Raw genomic sequence first — 19,315 nt, forward strand, 5'->3', positions numbered from 1 at the left:
TCACTCAATCCCTGTGTGAGATGTGACAGTTGTGACCACAAAATGATAACTTTTACATTCTCTTCCCAAAAAATATCTCATTGATTGGGACCGTTGTACGGTTCCATCATTGTGAACTGTTCATCGCCAGTTGAACTTTGAATGCCTCGTTGGAAACATCACTCGCTTCCCTTCCAACACTGCCCTGAGCTTGATTTCATGTGCTCTGTCTTTGACTTTATGTGCTGGGGGCTTACGTGCTTGCAAACCTCATTCTCTTATAATGGGGTGAACATAGGTATGTATATTGCAATATTATAGACTTATTCCTCACTAGTATTGTGCATGTGCAGTGAGGGTTGCTCATATGTTTCCATGAAAGTCATTCTATATGTGATGGTGTTTTGTGTGGTTCTTACCTTAGCAATTGGATCTCTTTCAGTGAGTTGTGTCCTACAGATGGCACTGTCCCTTCTTGATAATTCTGTCTTGAATAGGCATGTTATTCATTGCTCATTGTTCAATTCCTACCATCGTTTGAACTTCATAATGACATGTTTTGATGCACTGACTAGAACATTAGTTGTTATATGTCCGTTGAACACAGGCTCAGGAACTCGGCTAAGCCGATGTGTTATAACCAATCCATGTGCAGTTTTTGTCCTTTAGCTCTGGGGTATGATACTTCTTTGTTGCTTTTTCATGACCTCACTACTGCAATTCAGGCCTAGGAATGTGTTTACCCCCCCTTTGCCTTAACCAATAACTGCACAGCATTAATTATTGCTGTAGGAAGTTGCAGCTTGGTATGTGTGTGCCTCTTTGCAAGGGCCTGGCTGACATTTTCTGTTGAGGGTGTGAGGATGTGCATGCTTCAGAGATGGATAACTGGGTTTTGAAGCCTACATGTGCTGTTTATTTGACTAGTGTAAAGGTTCACTGTCATTTGCTATCGTTATGAGTGCGCCCTAATGTTTCCCTTACTACTGTTAAGTGCTACTATACTTGTTAAGGATATGTAGTTATATTCAAGTGTAAGGTCTGTGCGTTATGGCTTACTTGCCTCTCATAGATATGGTTTACTGAAGCATGGCTACTAGCATTGTGTTGGGCCTACACAGGGAATTCTATATGCATGGACTGTTTTCTTTATGCTGTGTGCTTCTTTATAGGGATTTTTGACGAATGTACTTATTTGCACATTGGCGGTGTTGGATGTACTCCCCAACAGAGACAAGGAGACAATTCTGTCTTTCTGCTACAGAAAAACAAGACTTTGACAAAAGAGGAAAACAACGGTTTTGGCCCCAGAACCATGAAAAAGAGAAATTTTCTTAACAAAACAAAATAAGCATTGGCAAAGCCAACAGTTTCACCCTTTCTGTAGCCACGCGCTATGGATTTGCCAGGCACTGCCATGATGGTAGCACCTATCCATAAGATGGCAATGACTGGAAAGTGTGTGATTAACTGGGCATATAATAGCAATGCCTGACAGATAACTATTTACTATCTATAAACATGTCGAATCTGTTGGCATAGACAATGCATGTTTTCAACTGGGTTTCATTTCAAGGAAAGTCAAGTGACTGAAAACACTCTTGGTTAGGAGATGTGTATTACACCATCACTGCATTTACAACAGCATTTAAACCATTAACTAAAAGAACACTGGCAGGCCAAAGGTCTGTGCTCAAACACCTTGAAGCGTCTCTTGTGCTAGATGGAATTACAAATAAAGGTCACAGACCAAATAACTAAACAGACTTAAAGAATATGGTGAAACACCACTTTATTCTCAGTTCATAAATTAGGGAGACCTGACAAACATCGGACTGATGCATTCACACTCACAACTAACCTTAATTATGCAAAGGTCTTATACCCCAATGTGCGTCATCTATGATGTCATGCTATGTGGCAAAATACAAAACTTATAGAGGGGAGGGATTGGTCAAGGGAACATATCTACCTATAGAACATATAAGGATTAGTACATCATTGGCTACCCCTTATCTATAGAGCACGCCTTGAAATTCCTCTAAATACACACAGTACTGCTTATAAATGACTTCCTATCAGTGGATTGGTCTATGCAACATTGTATGTTAGCTTGTCCCTCAGACCCACTGATTAGGTGGCATTCCCACCCAACCTTGGACTTTCCACTTTTTAGCAGCACCTCAGTGAAATGAAAATTAGGTGTTTGATTCCTGTCAGACTACTCCCCGTTTTCCCAATTAGTCCATCACCTCTTATTGGTAGGCCATAAAGCCAAAGTTTTCCTTTTATAGTTGACCTTGTGGCTGCTCACTGGCCTGGAACATTCAAGGGAGTGTAAGGACACTGCAATCTTTGTCTGAGGCGTAATGAATGGTCTTCATTCTCTTCTTCAAAATCACGTGTTAGCAGACAACTAAGTTGTCCATTTTGACCTTCTATTTTCTGCTATTGGATTTCATTATGCTGGCTGCACTTGCTCCTCTTGGCCTCTAGAGACTTGCTCACTATCTTATATGACCTTTGTACACGTTTTATTTATCAACAGTTGGCTCTTTCTGATGTTTTCTCCTTCTGCAATCTATGAGGAATGTCCCACACTCAGAGCCTGCCCATTTAACTCCCTTTGTGCTCTGTGCTTATTCCTTAAAATAGCATCCTTAATTATGGGCCAACCTTGACTCATGGTCGGTTCTGCACACAGAACTATTCTTCTGTGTCTCCTGATTCTACAGCCTTGGTCTGTCTCTGAGGTAGCTTGGTTAAATCAGACAAAGGTTGGCGTCCATTTTCCTATCATGGCTGTCATAGCCACTTTATGTATACCTTTGTAGCAAACTTCTATATGCCTCTTCTATCTTGCATTACTGCATATTTACAGTTATTGGTGAGTAAGTAACTTCATCTTCTTTATAGTCATGATTACTTTAACTTTTATTGCTTCAGTTTTGTTATTACTCTTAAGTTTCAACATGAGTTCATACATCTTCTTTATGACATCATTTCACAGTCATCAAGTTTCCACGTAATGCTCCTATGGTGCATGCTGGCATCCTTCTATGCTGAATTATTCCACTGGCCCGATGTGAGGGTACATTCTGCATGGCTGTCTGAGTGCATAGTGTCTCTCATACACTCGATGCGGTATAAGAACATCATGTTTTCGATTTTGGAAAGCATTAACATGTATCATTTTATGCAGTTTTGTTGTTCTGATTGTAGAACTCTCTAAGCACTAAACTCTCATTGTTTGTGTCTAACTCATCCTTTTGCTGCTTTTGAACCTTAATCACCCTACCTAACCCTCTTATATATCCTAATAAGTATACTTTATCATCATCCACTTTAAATAACTCCATGAGCAGTCATGTATTGCATTCACACCTTTTAAGTACCATTGTATCACTACTGTCTCTTTTGTCATTTATATGCATATTCAGATTTATTTTTAAAATCCTTATAGCCGCGGTTATAATGAAGGGGAGTGATTGTTGTATTGTGGATAGGGCCTAGCAACAGCAATGACTGGGATGTTTACCCGTGGCTATTCAGCACCCACACTGTGCGCTGCGTTGCTATCTGAAGGTAAAGGTGGGACCATGTGTAGCCGCAGCTATATTCTGAGAAATGGTACATCGTGTGTTTGTGGACATGTGATAGCCATGGCTATCTGACATTTTGGGTGGAGTAGCATCATCAATGTAATTGAGTGTTTTGGGGGATTGGGAGAGACTAGGGGAGTGGGGGAGAACCATGGGGAGTACACAGGTTCTAGCAGGCATGTTAGGGACACTTGTTGGGAGTTTGTGGGAGTGCAAATATATGTTTCTATTTGTAGTTTTTTCATGTAGCCACGGCTAACAGCAAATGGCCATGAAGGGGCTTTTCAGCATCTATAAAACCCATGTGCGTAGGCGCATGAATGTTTTTCATCATTTTTGTAGTTGTATGTGTAGCCGCAGATATGGCTACAGCCACATCTATTAAATCATACATTTTCTGATGTTGAGGACATAGGTGATGTGTTGTCAAGGCATTGGCTTCCAAAGTTTCTTTGGTTCTATAATATTACTCTAGACAGTGTGTTTGAAATGAGAGGTTTATGCTGCAATTGTATAGAAATATTTTTGATAGGGACCACAGGTGTTTTTTCTTTTCGGGATAAATAAATAAATTAATCATCTAAAGAAATAGTACAGAGAAATGTTCAAAGATTTTCTGAATTTTAATAGAGGTGAAGTGCCATTTTTGGTTACATATAGGTAAAAGATCTCAAAGGCTCTTTTAAGAGCCACACAGAGAACTTTTTAAGTATATTGGAAAAGGAAAATACCTATGATGCCTTTTTCTTTATATAGTTTGGTTACGGCAGAACCGTGCACTATCAGAGGGGTTGTAACCATGGTTACCACAGAGTCAGTCTGATATTGTGTATTCTTTTGGCGGGTGCAGCCACAGTTATAACTATCACCTTAGTGCTGGGTACAGCAATACAAATTTTTGTGCATGGTTCATGATATTTCATGGAATTTACAGTACACAATTGTACATGTGTTTTTGATTCTATGCCCTCATATGTACCTTTGTGTTGTTTGAATTTTGACACCTTGTTAATATGCATTTTTGAGTCTTGAAAAATGTTATGGGTCGCTGCGGCTACTGTCGGTTGACCCGATCCGCAGCTATCTACGCTCAAATTGTTCATCATAATTACGGCGAGTTTTGGTTGTACCTGTGGTTATAGTTATTTGTATTTTGGTGCAATTATAATCATGCATCATAAGGCTGGTAAACTTTACTCTGGGGAGTCCATTTCACTCTAGTTCCCCTAACATTAACTTCCGTAGCCTCACAATATACATCCCAAATGTTGGTCTCTTAGGCCATTCCAAATTAATAGAATGATCACTATTAGGTGTTGTACATACTTCCATATCACCTATTCTCTCATAGAGTTGTTCCCAAATAAATATGTGATCTATTATGTTTGACTCACCACAGGCTTTCCAAGTAGCTTTGTTGTTAGGAATAGCCTTTAGACCCCAACTATTAGCAAAAGATAGCCATAATGCTCCCCTATACAGTTTTCTCCCACTTTTAAAGTTTGAGTTACCCTGATTTGCACAAGTCGGACCTCTGCGGGTTCCTATGGGTGTCCTCTTTTCAGAAATGCATGGGGTTCCCTGTTTTACTTGGTGGCTTGGACACCCTAGGCCCATATCTGTATTGTGCGCCCTTCCACGAAATTCATCAAATTCTGCTGTCGGAAAAGACTTGGGGTTAGCCAGGTTTTTGGCTCTCCCCTTTGCCCCCAGGTAGGTTCACCAACACATGTGAGGTACCGTTTTCATCCGGATACCTGTGGGAACGCCAGAAGGTAGGCCATATGTTGTTGGCGGTGTGTTTCGGTGGGTGAGCCGAGTGAAATGTGCAGAAATTCTTTTTTTTTGGCCACATTTCAGACTTTGCCGAGCTTTCTGGGTATTACATTCTGGGACGATTTGCGCAAGTCAGACCTCTTTGGATTCCCACGGGTGTCCTGTTTTCGAAAATGCATGGAGTTCCCTGTTTTCCTTTGTGGCTCAGACACCTTAGGCCCATATCTGTATGGTGCGCCCTTCCACAAAATTCATCAAATTATGCTGTCGGAAAGGACTTGGGGTTAGCCGTGTTTTTGGCTATCCCCTTTGCCCCTAGGTAGGTGCAACCACACATGTGAGGTACCATGTTCATCAGGACACCTGTAGAAATGTGGGAAGGTAGGCCATGTGTTGTTGGCAGTGTGTTTCGGTGGGTGAGCCGAGTGAAATGTGCGGAAATTGTTTTTTTTTCGCCATGTTTCAGACTTTGCAGGCTTTCTGGGTAATACATTCTGGGCCGATTTGCACAAGTCAGACCTCTGTGGTTCCCATTGGTGTCCTCTTTTCAGAAATGCATGGGGTTCCCTGTTTTCCTTGGTGGCTCAGACACCCTAGCCCCATATCTGTATGGTGAGCCCTTCTGAAAAAATCGTGAAATTCAGCTGTTGGAAAAGACTTGGGGTTAGCCTCGTTTTTGGCTCTCCCCTTTGCCCCAGGTAGGTGCACCCACACTTGTGAGGTACCATTTTTGTCAGGACACCTTGATTTTCATATCGTTTTGATCCATTTGCTGCTGCCCTTTGTCACGCAACCCTTTCAGTTCCCAAATGTGACCTACACTTAGTCGCTACTTTAGGCACAATACACTTTTGCAAACTGCACAAGTCACCTACCCTTGAAAAGTTCTGCCTGTGGTCTTTCACAAAATGTATGCTTGCCCTTCCTCACGACAGGTTTTCCTGATTTACACATGCTAAGTACGTCTGTTGAGGCTGTATGCATAAAACTCCTGCATACCACGGCTCCGATTCTTGGCTTGTGGTACTGCTTGTTTTGTGAAACATTACAAAAAATGTGTCATTTCCTAACTGGAAGAGTCGGGGGAATGTAGTGGAGCATTGTTTTTCTCAAAATTCATAGAAGTCATTGCCGTACCAGGCCAACCATGTCCACCACATACCTTTTTTTCGGTCATTTTCCTGCTTTTTCCCCAAATTATGGAATTTTCCCCTACCTAGTTGTTGCCTGACCTGCGCAAATCACCCCTTCCTAAACTTGGAATTTTGTCTACTTTTCAGAAATGTATGCCTTTTTGTCTTCCAATTCGGCTTTCCTACCCTTTTCTTCCATTCACTCCATGCAAGTCCAATTCGCAAAAATTGCCAAAATCGGCTACCTCTCACAAAATGGTTGATAACCACATCAAAATACTGTTTTTTTGTTTTCACTCAACTTGTTCTTGAAAGCCAGGAAATTGTGGAAATCAGCACAGCAAACCATTTGTTCCTAGCTCTTACAAGGAAAAAAAACCACAGGCTTCTTTGTACATCATTTTATTGTCATTTTTTGAAAAGCCCAACATTTTCACACTTTTTGCTTATTTTCTCTCACCCCCCTACAGCAACCTAGGATTCCTGGGTGGCATTGCGACCACCTACCTTTGGGGAAAAAAGGGGCCGCATTTGGCCGAGATATCTCATGTAAGAAAGAAGTTACAAGGCATTGAATGGCGAACTCACCAAAAAAGGCCTTGGCACTGGGGGGAAAAACCCATGGCACTTAAAGGGTTAAACTATATCAGTGCAAAACCCCAAGTATATCTCTTGCACTTTTAAATCAATCACTTTTGACTGGAACTGTAGAAAGTTTAGTTTTTACACTGCAAATGATAAACATAATGCATTTAACAGATTATATGTATGTAGATGAAAGACTTACAGGACGTGGAAATGATGATCCTATGCTTTCAAAGGATCTGATTTTTCAACAGTATGAAAACAAGTATTGCAATGTTTGAGTTGTCTTCTACTGAAAGCCCTGACATTGTTTGCATATCTTGTCGACACACTTTTTATAAGTCTCAAGTGCAACCAGTGTACATTGGGGAGAAAATTGTAGTGTAGAAGATGTTTGGAAATAACTTTATCTGTATTTGTTTGTAGAAGAAACATTTGACACAAGTGAGGCACTTTATGTTTGTAGACACTGTGTTGGGTTTTATAATCAAACAAGGATTCCTGCAAGAAGTATCTTGAACGACATGGTAGTGCCTGATATCCCTGTTGTGATTGCATTGCACACTGTTCATCCTTTTCAAGATATTGTTAGATTGTGTAAAGATGAAAAAAATGCATTGGCGATTATATTGGAGCACAAAGATGCATACAAATGAATGCAAAAAAGGTGCACAAATCAGTGTGTGGTAAAAGTGTCAGAAGCTTGTTGTTTCCCTATGCTTTTTCCTACTAGTACATGACGCATATTGGATGATCAGAGTTTCCAATTCCATCTTCAGATATCATTGTACAAAAATGTATTCTAAAGATTCCCAATTCTGCACAAATGTTGAATATATGTTTCACTTATTGTATGAAAGTGAATGTTCAACATTATGTTATGCTGTTGCTCATTCACTTCAGACAGGAACTGTATTTCAAAATCTTTCTTCATGTGAGATGCTACAACAGTTGAAAGAAGAACATGAACTTTTAGAGGGTAAACTTAACAATATTCTGGTTTGACTTGTGCACTACCATGATGTTTCTAGCATGACTCTTCCAATTGGAAGAGCTCTGCCAAGCCGTTCATTGATTTTGAGTCATCATGCACACTTTTAGGAATATTGGCTGCAGGAGAGTTAAATGCACAGTTGATATCGCGTATCCATTGTCTTCTGAGATGTCACCAGGTATTTTGTGCATTTAAGATCGAATGTCAGCATTATTCTTATTCGTATTATTATTATTATTATTATTATTATTATTATTATTATTATTAATGTTTATAATGCAAACCATGCCCAAAGTCCTCTGTGTGCAGGCAGACTTAACCAAAGAGCAGAAGAAAGAGTCATCTGAAAACATACAAAGGTCAAAGGAAGCAGAGCATTAGAGACACAATCCTTATTTAGCCATCTGAATGAAACAGGTAAGTTGTAATGTTTTTTTTAGAATGACGAATATCTGGGATATTTCCTAACTCAAACAGCAATGAGTTCCAAGGGCCAGGAGCACATACATCAAAGCTCGTGCCTCCAAAATACTGAAGCTTATGACTAGGCTCAAGAAGTTTATTGTGTCTGTTAGATCAAAGAGATCATACAATGGGATTCCTATGAATTCTATTAGTAGGACACAAAGGGGCTTGATGATGGAGGCATTTATGGGTCAGAGAGAGCAATTGATGAGAAATTTGATGTCTCACCAGATGACAGTGCAGAGAATGTCGTGCCTGGGTGACATGAGTCCTGCATCCAAGATGGCATACTGCTCTTACAGCATTGTTTTGAGCAGTCTGAAGAGTCTTCAAGTTATTTTTAGTAGTTCCGGCAAGGTTACTATTACAATAGTCAATTTAGGAATTTACAAGTGCCATCACTAAGGATGCAACACAGCCAACAGACAGATATGGTTTGATCTTCCAGATGAGCTTGGTGGTGTAAGCACATTTAGAATATGAGTAACATGCTTTTTCAAATTAAGATTAGACCCTAGATATACACCAAGGGTTTTTACCCAAGGGCATATTTTAATGACGCATCATGCGAAGGTTGAGTGACCATATCTAGGACATAACTTGGACAATTGTTGGCTGGAACCCACTAGCACGAGCTCTGTTTTACTGCCGTTTAAGGCAAGTGATTTGGTGTTCATCCATTTTTGAATGACATCATAGACAAAAGTGATGGTATGCTATTCCCTGACATAGTCCCCAGTCAGCTCCACAACCACCTGGATATCATCGGCATAATGGGTGTATTTAATACCACAATCATCCTAGAGGTCAAAGAGCTGGCGAATGTAAAGATTAAACGGGGTTGGTGAAAGAGAGGCTCCCTGCGGGACACCGCAAGTTAATATTTCAGGACGGGATTGGAAGCCATCTACTGCCACCCTGGCTGATCGAGGACCCAGAAAAGAGGCAAGTCACTAAAGTGCAGGTTTCGCACAGTTAGCCATGCTCTTCAGTCTCTCAAGAAGTAACACGTGATCAATGAGCTCAAACGCGGCAGAGAGGCCGAGCAACATAAGAATGGCTGCATGTCCTGAGTCCACAATACTTGTCAAATTAGCTCTGAGATCAAGCATGGCGGTCTCCGTGCCATGCTTGGCATCGAAACCGGATTGTGAGAAGCTCAATAGGTTGCCTGTTTCTGTATGGTTTTGGAACTGCAAATATGCAGCTCTGTCAAAAAGGGAACCTTGGTAATGGGTCGGTAATTACTTAAATCCAAGTTTCCTTTTATGATAGGAGTGATCCAAAATGTTTTCAAACAGACCAGTACTATAGAGTTAAGGAACGAGGAGTTGACAATATTAGTACAAATGGGTGGAAGACAAATAAGACCCTTGTAAATAAGACTAGCTGGGCATATGTCGTAAAGCAAGTAGCAGCAGTGACTATCATTATGGCAGGCTGTTCCATAGCTGGAGCACTTAGATCCTTTTGCTTGGAGGTTTTCTTTTTCTTTTTTCTGTTTGGATCCATCTTTCTGCTCTGGGCAGCTAGTGCCGTCAAATGCTCCTCAGTCATTGGTAAAAATATTGCAGAAATGAGAGGAGGACATCATTATTTGCCTGGATCATTTCTTGATTTTTTATGAGGTCCTTTTTTTATTTATTATTTGATTTGGTAGCAAACATGTTACTCAATTGCGAACCAACAGAGACAATGTTGTGACCCTGCGGATCCCCACAAGTTATAGGGTGTGCCATATTGCCATTTGCTCCTGAATCTAGCTGTGATTCTAAAATTTAAATGATGGACATATTCACATTGCAGGCCACGTTTGTAGGTGGTTTGTGTATGGGTAGTTGGTCAATAATTGTGTGCAAGAGTGTGCAGTGATTTGCCACAGTGATTTTGAACTCATTGTAGGTGTTGATCAGTGTGGTAAATAATTAATTGAGTTCCTCCATTTGCAATATTGAGTTGGGACTCACTAGATCAGGTGAGTCAATGCTTGTTGAATTCAATATGGAGGGTGTCCCAGAGGTAACGTGATCTTGTGATGTTTCATTATGATGAAGGGTGGAATCCGATGTTTGCAGGATGGAAGTATGTAAGAGACTTCTGTCAGCCAGGTCCATGCTAGGTTGATGCAATTCAATGCTTTCCACTTTGACTTCACAAGACCTTAATATCTTATTAGTACAGAAGATTCCGAATCGATGGGTGCATAATTAAACAAATTAGTTGCAGTGTCGGCTGTGGCCGACGTGTCCTCAATTGGTGCAAGAAAGGTGGTGGCATCTGCGGTCAGAGTGAGCCTATCATTGGTAAATTCCCCTGAATTCACATTGGAGGATCAGAGAATGTAAATAACTGAGTGCGTCAACTTGGTACACAAGCATGCCAAATAGAACTAATGCTGGTTTCTAGTGTGATACTGTTTGGCTCGGATATCACTGGTCATGGCTGAAAAAAGTTAGTGATTTTGGTGAAATTGGGAGAGTTAGTCAGATTCCAAGTCTCTGTCTGTGTGACTTTGCTAACCTTAAGGGGAAAGCCTCTTTGGTAGCCTTATGTCATATTTACAAATATTTTCTTGTTGTAAGACATTAGTTATTCCACTTCTAGTGTAGTCAAGCTGCACATCTGGCCAATGATTCCTTCAGTAGTGTTGGAAGTGATCTCCATCGCCGGGATGCCAAATGATGGTATGAGGGTGACGCTTTTACAGGAGGGAGGCAGTTCAAAGGGCTAATGAAGGCAGAAGTCACTGCCTACATGTCTTGGGTGCTTCTGGTAATCATTTTCTACTGCAGCGGTGCAAACAAACATATCAAAAGGAGCGAGGTTAGTACTGCCTCAATACAGTCCAGGTGATTTTGTACAGGAGAGAGGTGGTTCAAAGTGCTAACGATCCCACCAGTCGCCACCTATATGTCCTGAGTACTTTTGGTAATTGTGGTCCACTGCAGAGTTGCAGAGAAACATAGCAAAAGGAGTGAGATAAGCTTTGTTAATGTTTTGGACACATGGGCCTTCATTACAAGGTTGCCAGTAGGCCACTGGTAGCACTGGCAGCCTACCGGCAACCTCGGCTTACCGTTTCTGCAACCCAATATTATAGGCGGCGGCGGCGGCAGAACAGTAAGTTCCTATTCCATTGGAGTCCCATAGGAGTAGCATTGTTAATGGTGCCAGGGCTTCCGTGAAAAATCGTCTGTTAGGGGTTTGAACACCGGCAGGTCAGGCCTGCCAGGGAGTGACCCGGTCCGCAAAAGGTGCCAATAAACATTGTTACCAGCACCTTTTTCCAGACCGGATCACTCATAATGAGGGCCGTGGTATTGACCTCGTTTCATTGCAGGGATTTTATAGATTTTCTTTAGAATTCGAATGGACAGCGGATTTCCAAGATCTATACTTACTCTCCCATATTCTGAGTCGTTTGGCTTCTCTGTCGGTCTCTCTCAGACCTGATTATCATTGGTGTTAATCTTGTGGCAATACCCCTGGTGCTCATAGTTTGGCTTTAAGGCGGTTTGGTAGGACCCATTGTTAAAGGTATTTACTAGAGCATCCCCATCCTGTATTTCAGTAGCTGCCTGACTCTGCATAAGCTGGACAAGAAGGTTTTGCAAGTTTACCTGTGCCTGTCCCTTGTTAGTGCTCACATTTTATATTTGCTCATCCTGCTTGAGCAGTCTGTTCCACCTGTCCCAGGCCAGATTTTGACCATGGGCAACAATGAATTGTGGTACTTGCATTTTTTCCCCCCGTTCTGTTTCTTCCCAGGAACCATTATCCATCCAGGGGTTTGAAGAGTCTGATGCATGTTGGTCATTGTAGCTTCTTGAGAGCCATCTGAAAGAATAGAAAGAGACCTGGCCAGGACATAGGCTGTTAAGCAATTGCACATAGGCAGAGGCACCATTGTACATCTGTGGCTTCATGCATACTGTGGAGCCAGGGACAGTGGTCCCTCAACTCCTCCAAAAGACATCTCTGGTAGGTCTGCCTATGGCATTGACCTGTTAGGCCACCTATCCCAGGTTGGGAGGCATCCCTGGCCTCCTAATAGGGCGACACCCATGACCTTGTCACAAATAGCTCCCTAACTGAACCTTAACCCTATAGCAATTGAATTCTACTGTAGTGTATACTACCACTACTAATCCTAAACTGCCCTGAATTGTATGAGCTGTGAGGTATCAACCCAGCCTCTTCAAACATCAACCACTAGGGGTTCCGAATTTCTATGTGTTATACTTTTATACAAACCATAGAGAAACATCACTTAAAATTATCACTTAAAATTATAATTTGGACCTTGTAACAAACAAGCAAATTGTGCTCTGAGGTATTGACAGGTTTGACTATTTACACGGCATAAAAGGGAAAAACATTAATTTGGGTCATGGATATGAAAAGAAAATGACCCTTCATTGCTAGACTGTAAAACTACAGGCATGTAACTGCAAGTGTTACATCAACTTGCATTTTAAATCTGTGTTTAAACACGGAGGTCAAAGGTTTAAACCTGGGCAGGACAGACCTGGCTCTTCATTCTTCTAAGTTAGATCATTGCCTATTATTGAGTGGCCTCACCTCACAGTGGACAGAGGTTTCGACCCTATATCCCTGCCCGTGTGCTACGTTCTAAGCAGGGATGTCATTTAGGGGCTGAGGTCTCCCTTCCTATCCGTGGGGCCTCCTTTGCTACCCTAAAAAAAATTTAAAAAAAACTTTTTTTTCTTTCCTTTTTTACAAATTGAGGCTCATGGGTCAAAGCCATGTGGCTATTTGAGTGATTTGTCTTTCTGGAATTCCATACAATAACTGCTAGACTCATTAAAGGTTTATTTCAGGCACACTTCAGGGGGTAATTGATTTAGTCTGTTCTTATACACCACAGATTCACAATGCAGACAAAATCCTCCAAATCTGCATATAGAGTAGAATAACCATCCATTTCAGAGTATGCATTTTGCTCTTTGCAAGTTGCAGTTATAGCATGTTTTTTCTGCTGATACATATGGTTATCCATTCCTGTATGAAATGTATATCACGTTACAGTAATATTGTAATCATATTTTTCATAGTGTACTTACAAACAACGCTATGTGAGGCCACTTGCTGTTTTGGAAAGGGGTAAACGGTCATGTTCCATCTCTACACGTGATGTCACTTTGGGGTGGAGTCAAATGACACCACTTCATGTGATGTAATCAGAGGTCAAGAGTAATGTGATATCACTTCCCCTAACCCTGGCATTTTGGTGAAACGAAGTCCCTGGGGTCGTTTCCTTCTTTATGTCCCTAGGTTGCCGTGCCAGAATTGGCAGCTGGTCATTTACTGTTAAGGCTGCCATGTTATGGAATGCCCTACCCATTGCTCTCCGCTCTGTTGCCACCCATTTGCAATTCAGAAAGGCCTTGAAGACCTCTTCTAAGCCCTTCTTTCTCCTTTAATAGTGCTTATTCAGTCTTAGCGCCAGGTTGCCTTTGGGTGTCGGTTGCACTGTACCTTGGTACGAAAACCCCTAATATAACAGACATCATCACCCTGTACATACCACTAGACACTGGGCAAATATAACGCATATGAGCTCGTATACTGCATATTCACACGCATACCTTAGATGCGCCCCGACAGTGCGTGCATAACAAATGGCTGTGCCAATGATAGTTTACATCACATTCTAAACTGATAAACACGGCACGGGAGATAGAATTTCAGTCTGCTTGGTTAGCACATTACGTACGCACTTGCTATATTCTCTGATTTATTGGGTCAATAAAATTCAGGGCTGCAATTGTTGATACACCCTCCCCAGAAGCGCGTGTCCCTTGTGAGATTTCTCGGAATGTTATCACTGGAACACATAAATTGGCTAATGGGTTGGAATATATTTTCGTTTCTCAAGGATTTAATGCCCGCGAGTTGACAGCTATGACTAATTAATTGCTGATCATCTCTTGATACAGTTAGTAAGTTCAAGGCGAATCAGTAGACGAGTATCGCGAGGGTTCGGTGGAATCAGCAGCAAATGCGGAAGGGAAGATGGAGGACATTGTTTATGTTATTCAACAACGGATACACGCTCAGCTGTGACTGCTTGCAATCACATTGCTGATCCTCGACAATCAAAACAATCCTTCCAATAAACACGTCTGCGTGTGATCAACTGCTCACCCTCTGATTCCCGAAGCTCTCATCTTCGATTTCCTAACGACAATGTGAAAGACGGGGAAGCAAAGAGTTGGCAGACATATCTGCTAACTGGAAATTTGAATTCCCTCTGACAGCTCTCTTGGGAAGCGTCATGACACTGAAGTGACAGCCAATCGAAAAGGTGTTGCCAACGCAGGAAAATAGAATGCTAATTTGTAAGTGACACTACTGGTGGCATTTGTCACTATTCAAAGAAATACTGTTTCAGGTTTCACGTTGAACACTTTTCAGCACTTGGCTTTGGTTAGTAATATTCTTTATTGTAGATATGCAAAAGAATAAACAAAATAACATGCACATGTGAGCAAAGTTCAAATGGTGATTTAACATTACATATTCATTGTAAGTAATTAAAAGCTGTATTTCTCAAGTGCATGTTTTTTTTTCTGTCTTGAAGTGTGCCTGGCTTGCCAAATTTCTAACACTTTCCCAATTGTGTCTGTTAGGATTGATTGCGATAATATTGCATAAAATCCCATTCCAACATAGTGCTTCATGGCAGCTATATCCCGGCAGTGGGTGCTATAAGATGCGTGTTATCATCACTTATTACACATCACCTCTGCCACGAGAATGCAGCTAAAACCTACCATAAAAATTCGGTCTAGATGGAAATAGGCAGCCTCCTCAGCACCCAAACGCAAGACTGTTCTTCTTAGGTCGCTAGCAGGGTCTGAGCCACCCTTACCTTCCTTCGTACAGGCTAAAACGCACACACACATTCTAAACCATTCGGGCCAATCTCTCATACCATACCAAGGGTGTTCACCTACAGAGCGTTGAGGCCATACCAATTGCACAAAGCAGTATACAAATGCCAGATTGCACTACATTACATTGGTACTGCAATCATCACATGTGAAATAATGAGGTGGTGAGTCAGCCTTTTGACAAATCACACCTGTGTCCTGCAGGTTGAACACAGATGATGTATGCAATTTAGGAGCGCATACTGCCTTTTGTGCTGACGAATAGCACGTTTAACCACCACAGTGCTAAACCCAATATCACATGAAATGTGCATTGTTATTTTAGCTGAGACATACGCAGCTACGACTTACTTTGGGAACTCCTGTAACCTGTTCAGTTGGTGCATACCGAGCTGTGATAAATCACCCGCAGCCAACATGTATTTTTATATTAAGCAAAGATCTGACACATTCTAGCAACTATACCGAATCCTTGCATATGGTAGAGGTGATCCCAACACTTGCACGAGATGTAATGTATGAAAGATTCTGGATCAGCTAAATGAATCAGGCATACTTTGACTTAAATTTGGTATCACTAATTAGAGTGCATTGATAAAGCAGCATTTGCGAAATCCGCACCGCCCTTTCACGTGGATATATGGAACTGTAAGCCATCTGAGTCCTATTGATTTCATTTACTAATGTGCTTGATTCTGAGGAATGTAATTGCGTTTATTTAGTAATGCTTTCTATTCCCAGTGCAAGACGATATTTCCCGCATAGACTCACCCATGTTGGAACACGTATTTACAAGAGTTCGTAGTAGATTGGGAGGGCTTCAGGTGTCCCCAAGACCCTAGCTCATCATTAACTGTGATTGATAGACTAATGTTTTTTTTACCAGTTGCTTAAAAGGAGCAGTTTTCTGTTTCTGATGCTCTCATAAAAGATGCAAGATTGACTAGAGTATAAGGCCATGCACTTGAGGGACCAGCCACTGTTATATAATTATTTAACCTGAGACTTGCGAGATTTCAGTTCATGATGACAACCAGGCATGGAGGCATGTAGTGAAACAGTTACTGCTGGTCTTCTGAGTGTTTGCTCAAGAATTAATGTAGTCAATGCAGAGAACTTTACATGTTATCAGGCCCACCACTGGGAGAATGTGGAGCGCATGTAAGGCTGTCTACATATAGAATTCCTTTTTTAAATTAGGACCCAATCTGTCAGACTAATTTGTTGTATGTATGTCAGTGTGTTCTTTTGGGGAAACAAGCCTCAGAAAGCTACAATGTAATCATCAAGCTAGGCCATGATTATATTGCTCATGATCTACATGCGTTGTTTCATATGAAATGGGTTTAGGAACATTATATGGATGGATAATTGAAAATTGGTGCACTTTACCGGGATACTTCTTTGAGGCGTGTGCAGGCTTATAGGTCTTGAAAAAGTACCTTTTGCTCTTGGGTTAAAAATGGTCTTTATTTTTAGTTTTGGCTAATAGGTGTCGCTTGTGACACCTGTAAGGCAAAACGACTGCATTAGAGCGCAGATAGGGATTAATGACATATGAGGAGGGACTCAGAGTCTGTAGGTGTTGTTTGGTTATGTGTCCACCCATTGCCTATCCATGGCAATACTAATACCTATGGCCCTTGCCACCGATTCCTGCCTCTGCCCGCCCAAAACACCTCCTCATGGGAACTCTTTGAGCTCGCCGCAATTCAAACCTTACCATCAGGCTTTGCATTCAAAGTGCCTGCCAGTGTTTGTTCAAAACAGTCTTCTGAGAGTAAAGGACTCAATTGCAGTTGTTAACAATCTACTAGGGTGATACAAATGTCTCACCAGGTCTACCATCAGCCCCTCGATTTATAAGCACTCTGCATGTCCTTCACTGAAGTCCTGTGAAAAACAAGCATTGGCAAAGCCACTCAAGTCCTGTTTAAAATAAGCATTAGCAAAGCCAACATGTTTGGCGTGTGCATACGTGTTAAGCTGGTACCATGCACTGCTATTAGATGCCCAGTTTTGCATCTTCTACCAACAATAGGTAGTTAATACCACTATCTGGCAAGTGCCTTTTCCCATGTCTACACTAAAGCCCAAACTCTTGGCATTGCCACTTCCTGTTTGCACTTGTGCTGGGTTGGTTCCCAACAATATAAGCCAAGCACACATTAGATTTTTTTCATTAACGCTCATCATCACCAACATCTTTCTTTAGGAGGAGAAAGTCGGAGACTGCTGGTCTTCAAATCATTTGCCTGAGAATGACTTGTGGATGTCACGGATAGTTTGACATATATATTGACACTCCACTAGGACCTCATGGCGGTTATACGTGGTTGTAAAGCTGGTTATCTGTGGTTTTGCATTATTATGACAGGACACAATCCGTCAGCTTTATTTTGTATCCCCCTCGATGTGCACCACGCCTTTCCCCAAAAGTGCTTTAAAGAGAAATACTATATACCTACAGTCCACAAAGCCCACTGTTTTATGACAGTAGCAGAATAGTGGGGTTGCGTGTCAGTATGAAAGGGGGTCATGGGCCGTTTGTGCAACCAGAGAGAGCGCTTCTAGTGGCAGCTATTTCCATTGGGGGCTGCATAAGCAGGATTGATGAGTACATGCCATTAACACATGTGTAAATGCTGAGGCAAAAGCATATCATCAATGCATTTCTTGAAAGGATCAAACTTGCATGAGTGTTGTGTGGGGGGGGTTCCCTACTGTAGCTATGAAAGCACGATTTTCAATGCCTTGTACAGTATACAATAGTGGTATTGCTCGAGAGGGAATTGCAAAAAGGTAAAATGAGATGGTATGGAATATGGTGCCACAGGCAGGGTCGGACTGGAACAAGAAATAGGTCCGGACAACAAAAAAAAAGTGGCCCACCCCTCGCCTCAAAAAAGTGGCCCACCCCTCGCCTCAAAAAACTGGCCCACCCCTCACCTCCAAAAAAGTGGCCCTCAAACCATCATCCATGAATCGCGTCAATTCATAACTTTTACAGAAAATGCTACATATTGAGGGTTCATGTGTCTGTTACATTACAACATGTTGGGTGTCCTGACCCACGTTTGGACTATTATGCTGCAACATTTGGTGCTGTGGGTTTAGGAAATCCAAGAGGGCGGAAAAGCCCACATTTGCGCCAGAATCCTGGAGAACCGTGCAGTTTTGCGCACAGCAAAATGGTCCCCTGACCTGCCACCCACCAGTGCAAAGAAAGATGGTTCTGTTCAAAACCCGTTTTTATTAATGTCAAAAATTGCTAAGATCATGGGCCCGGAACCAGCAAACAAAAATCTAACTATGGTTGAGTGTTTTACTTTACTCTACTACAGATCCACATCAATGCCATGTCAAGAAAGGATCATATACTATCAAGCAAAATCCTTTCCTTTTGAAATGTATTAATTCAAGACAGCTGTCAAAAATAGGTGCAGTACCGGCATTGCACACTGACCGGCGCTGGCGCTCTATAAATCCTGACAGGAGAGCTGTCTTGCAGAACTGTGCAGTAAACAGAAGGGGGTCTTATGTAATTAAAAGTTCAAAAGACATGCCTTTCCTGAGAACTCTTAACACCCCACAGACCCACACCAGGAGGCAGGATATCACATGGCCCTGTTAATTGAGAGGGAGGGGTTTCTCCTCCAGCCTGCAGGACCCAACACAATAGTCTCTTTCAATTGAATGGGATATGCTGATTTGGCTGTGAACTGTAAACAGGGCTCTGCCTGGAAGAAGAGACATGTGATCCCTGACTCACCCAGTTCCTAGGGGCGGGCCAGACACTTTTTGTGAATTGAATTGAAGGCAAATATATGTTTTATAAAAACACTGATAACTAATTGTAACCAG

This window comes from Ambystoma mexicanum, chromosome 4q (genome assembly GCF_040938575.1).
Source record: "Ambystoma mexicanum isolate Mex_15411 chromosome 4q, UKY_AmexF1_1, whole genome shotgun sequence".
Lineage (NCBI taxonomy): Eukaryota > Metazoa > Chordata > Amphibia > Caudata > Ambystomatidae > Ambystoma > Ambystoma mexicanum.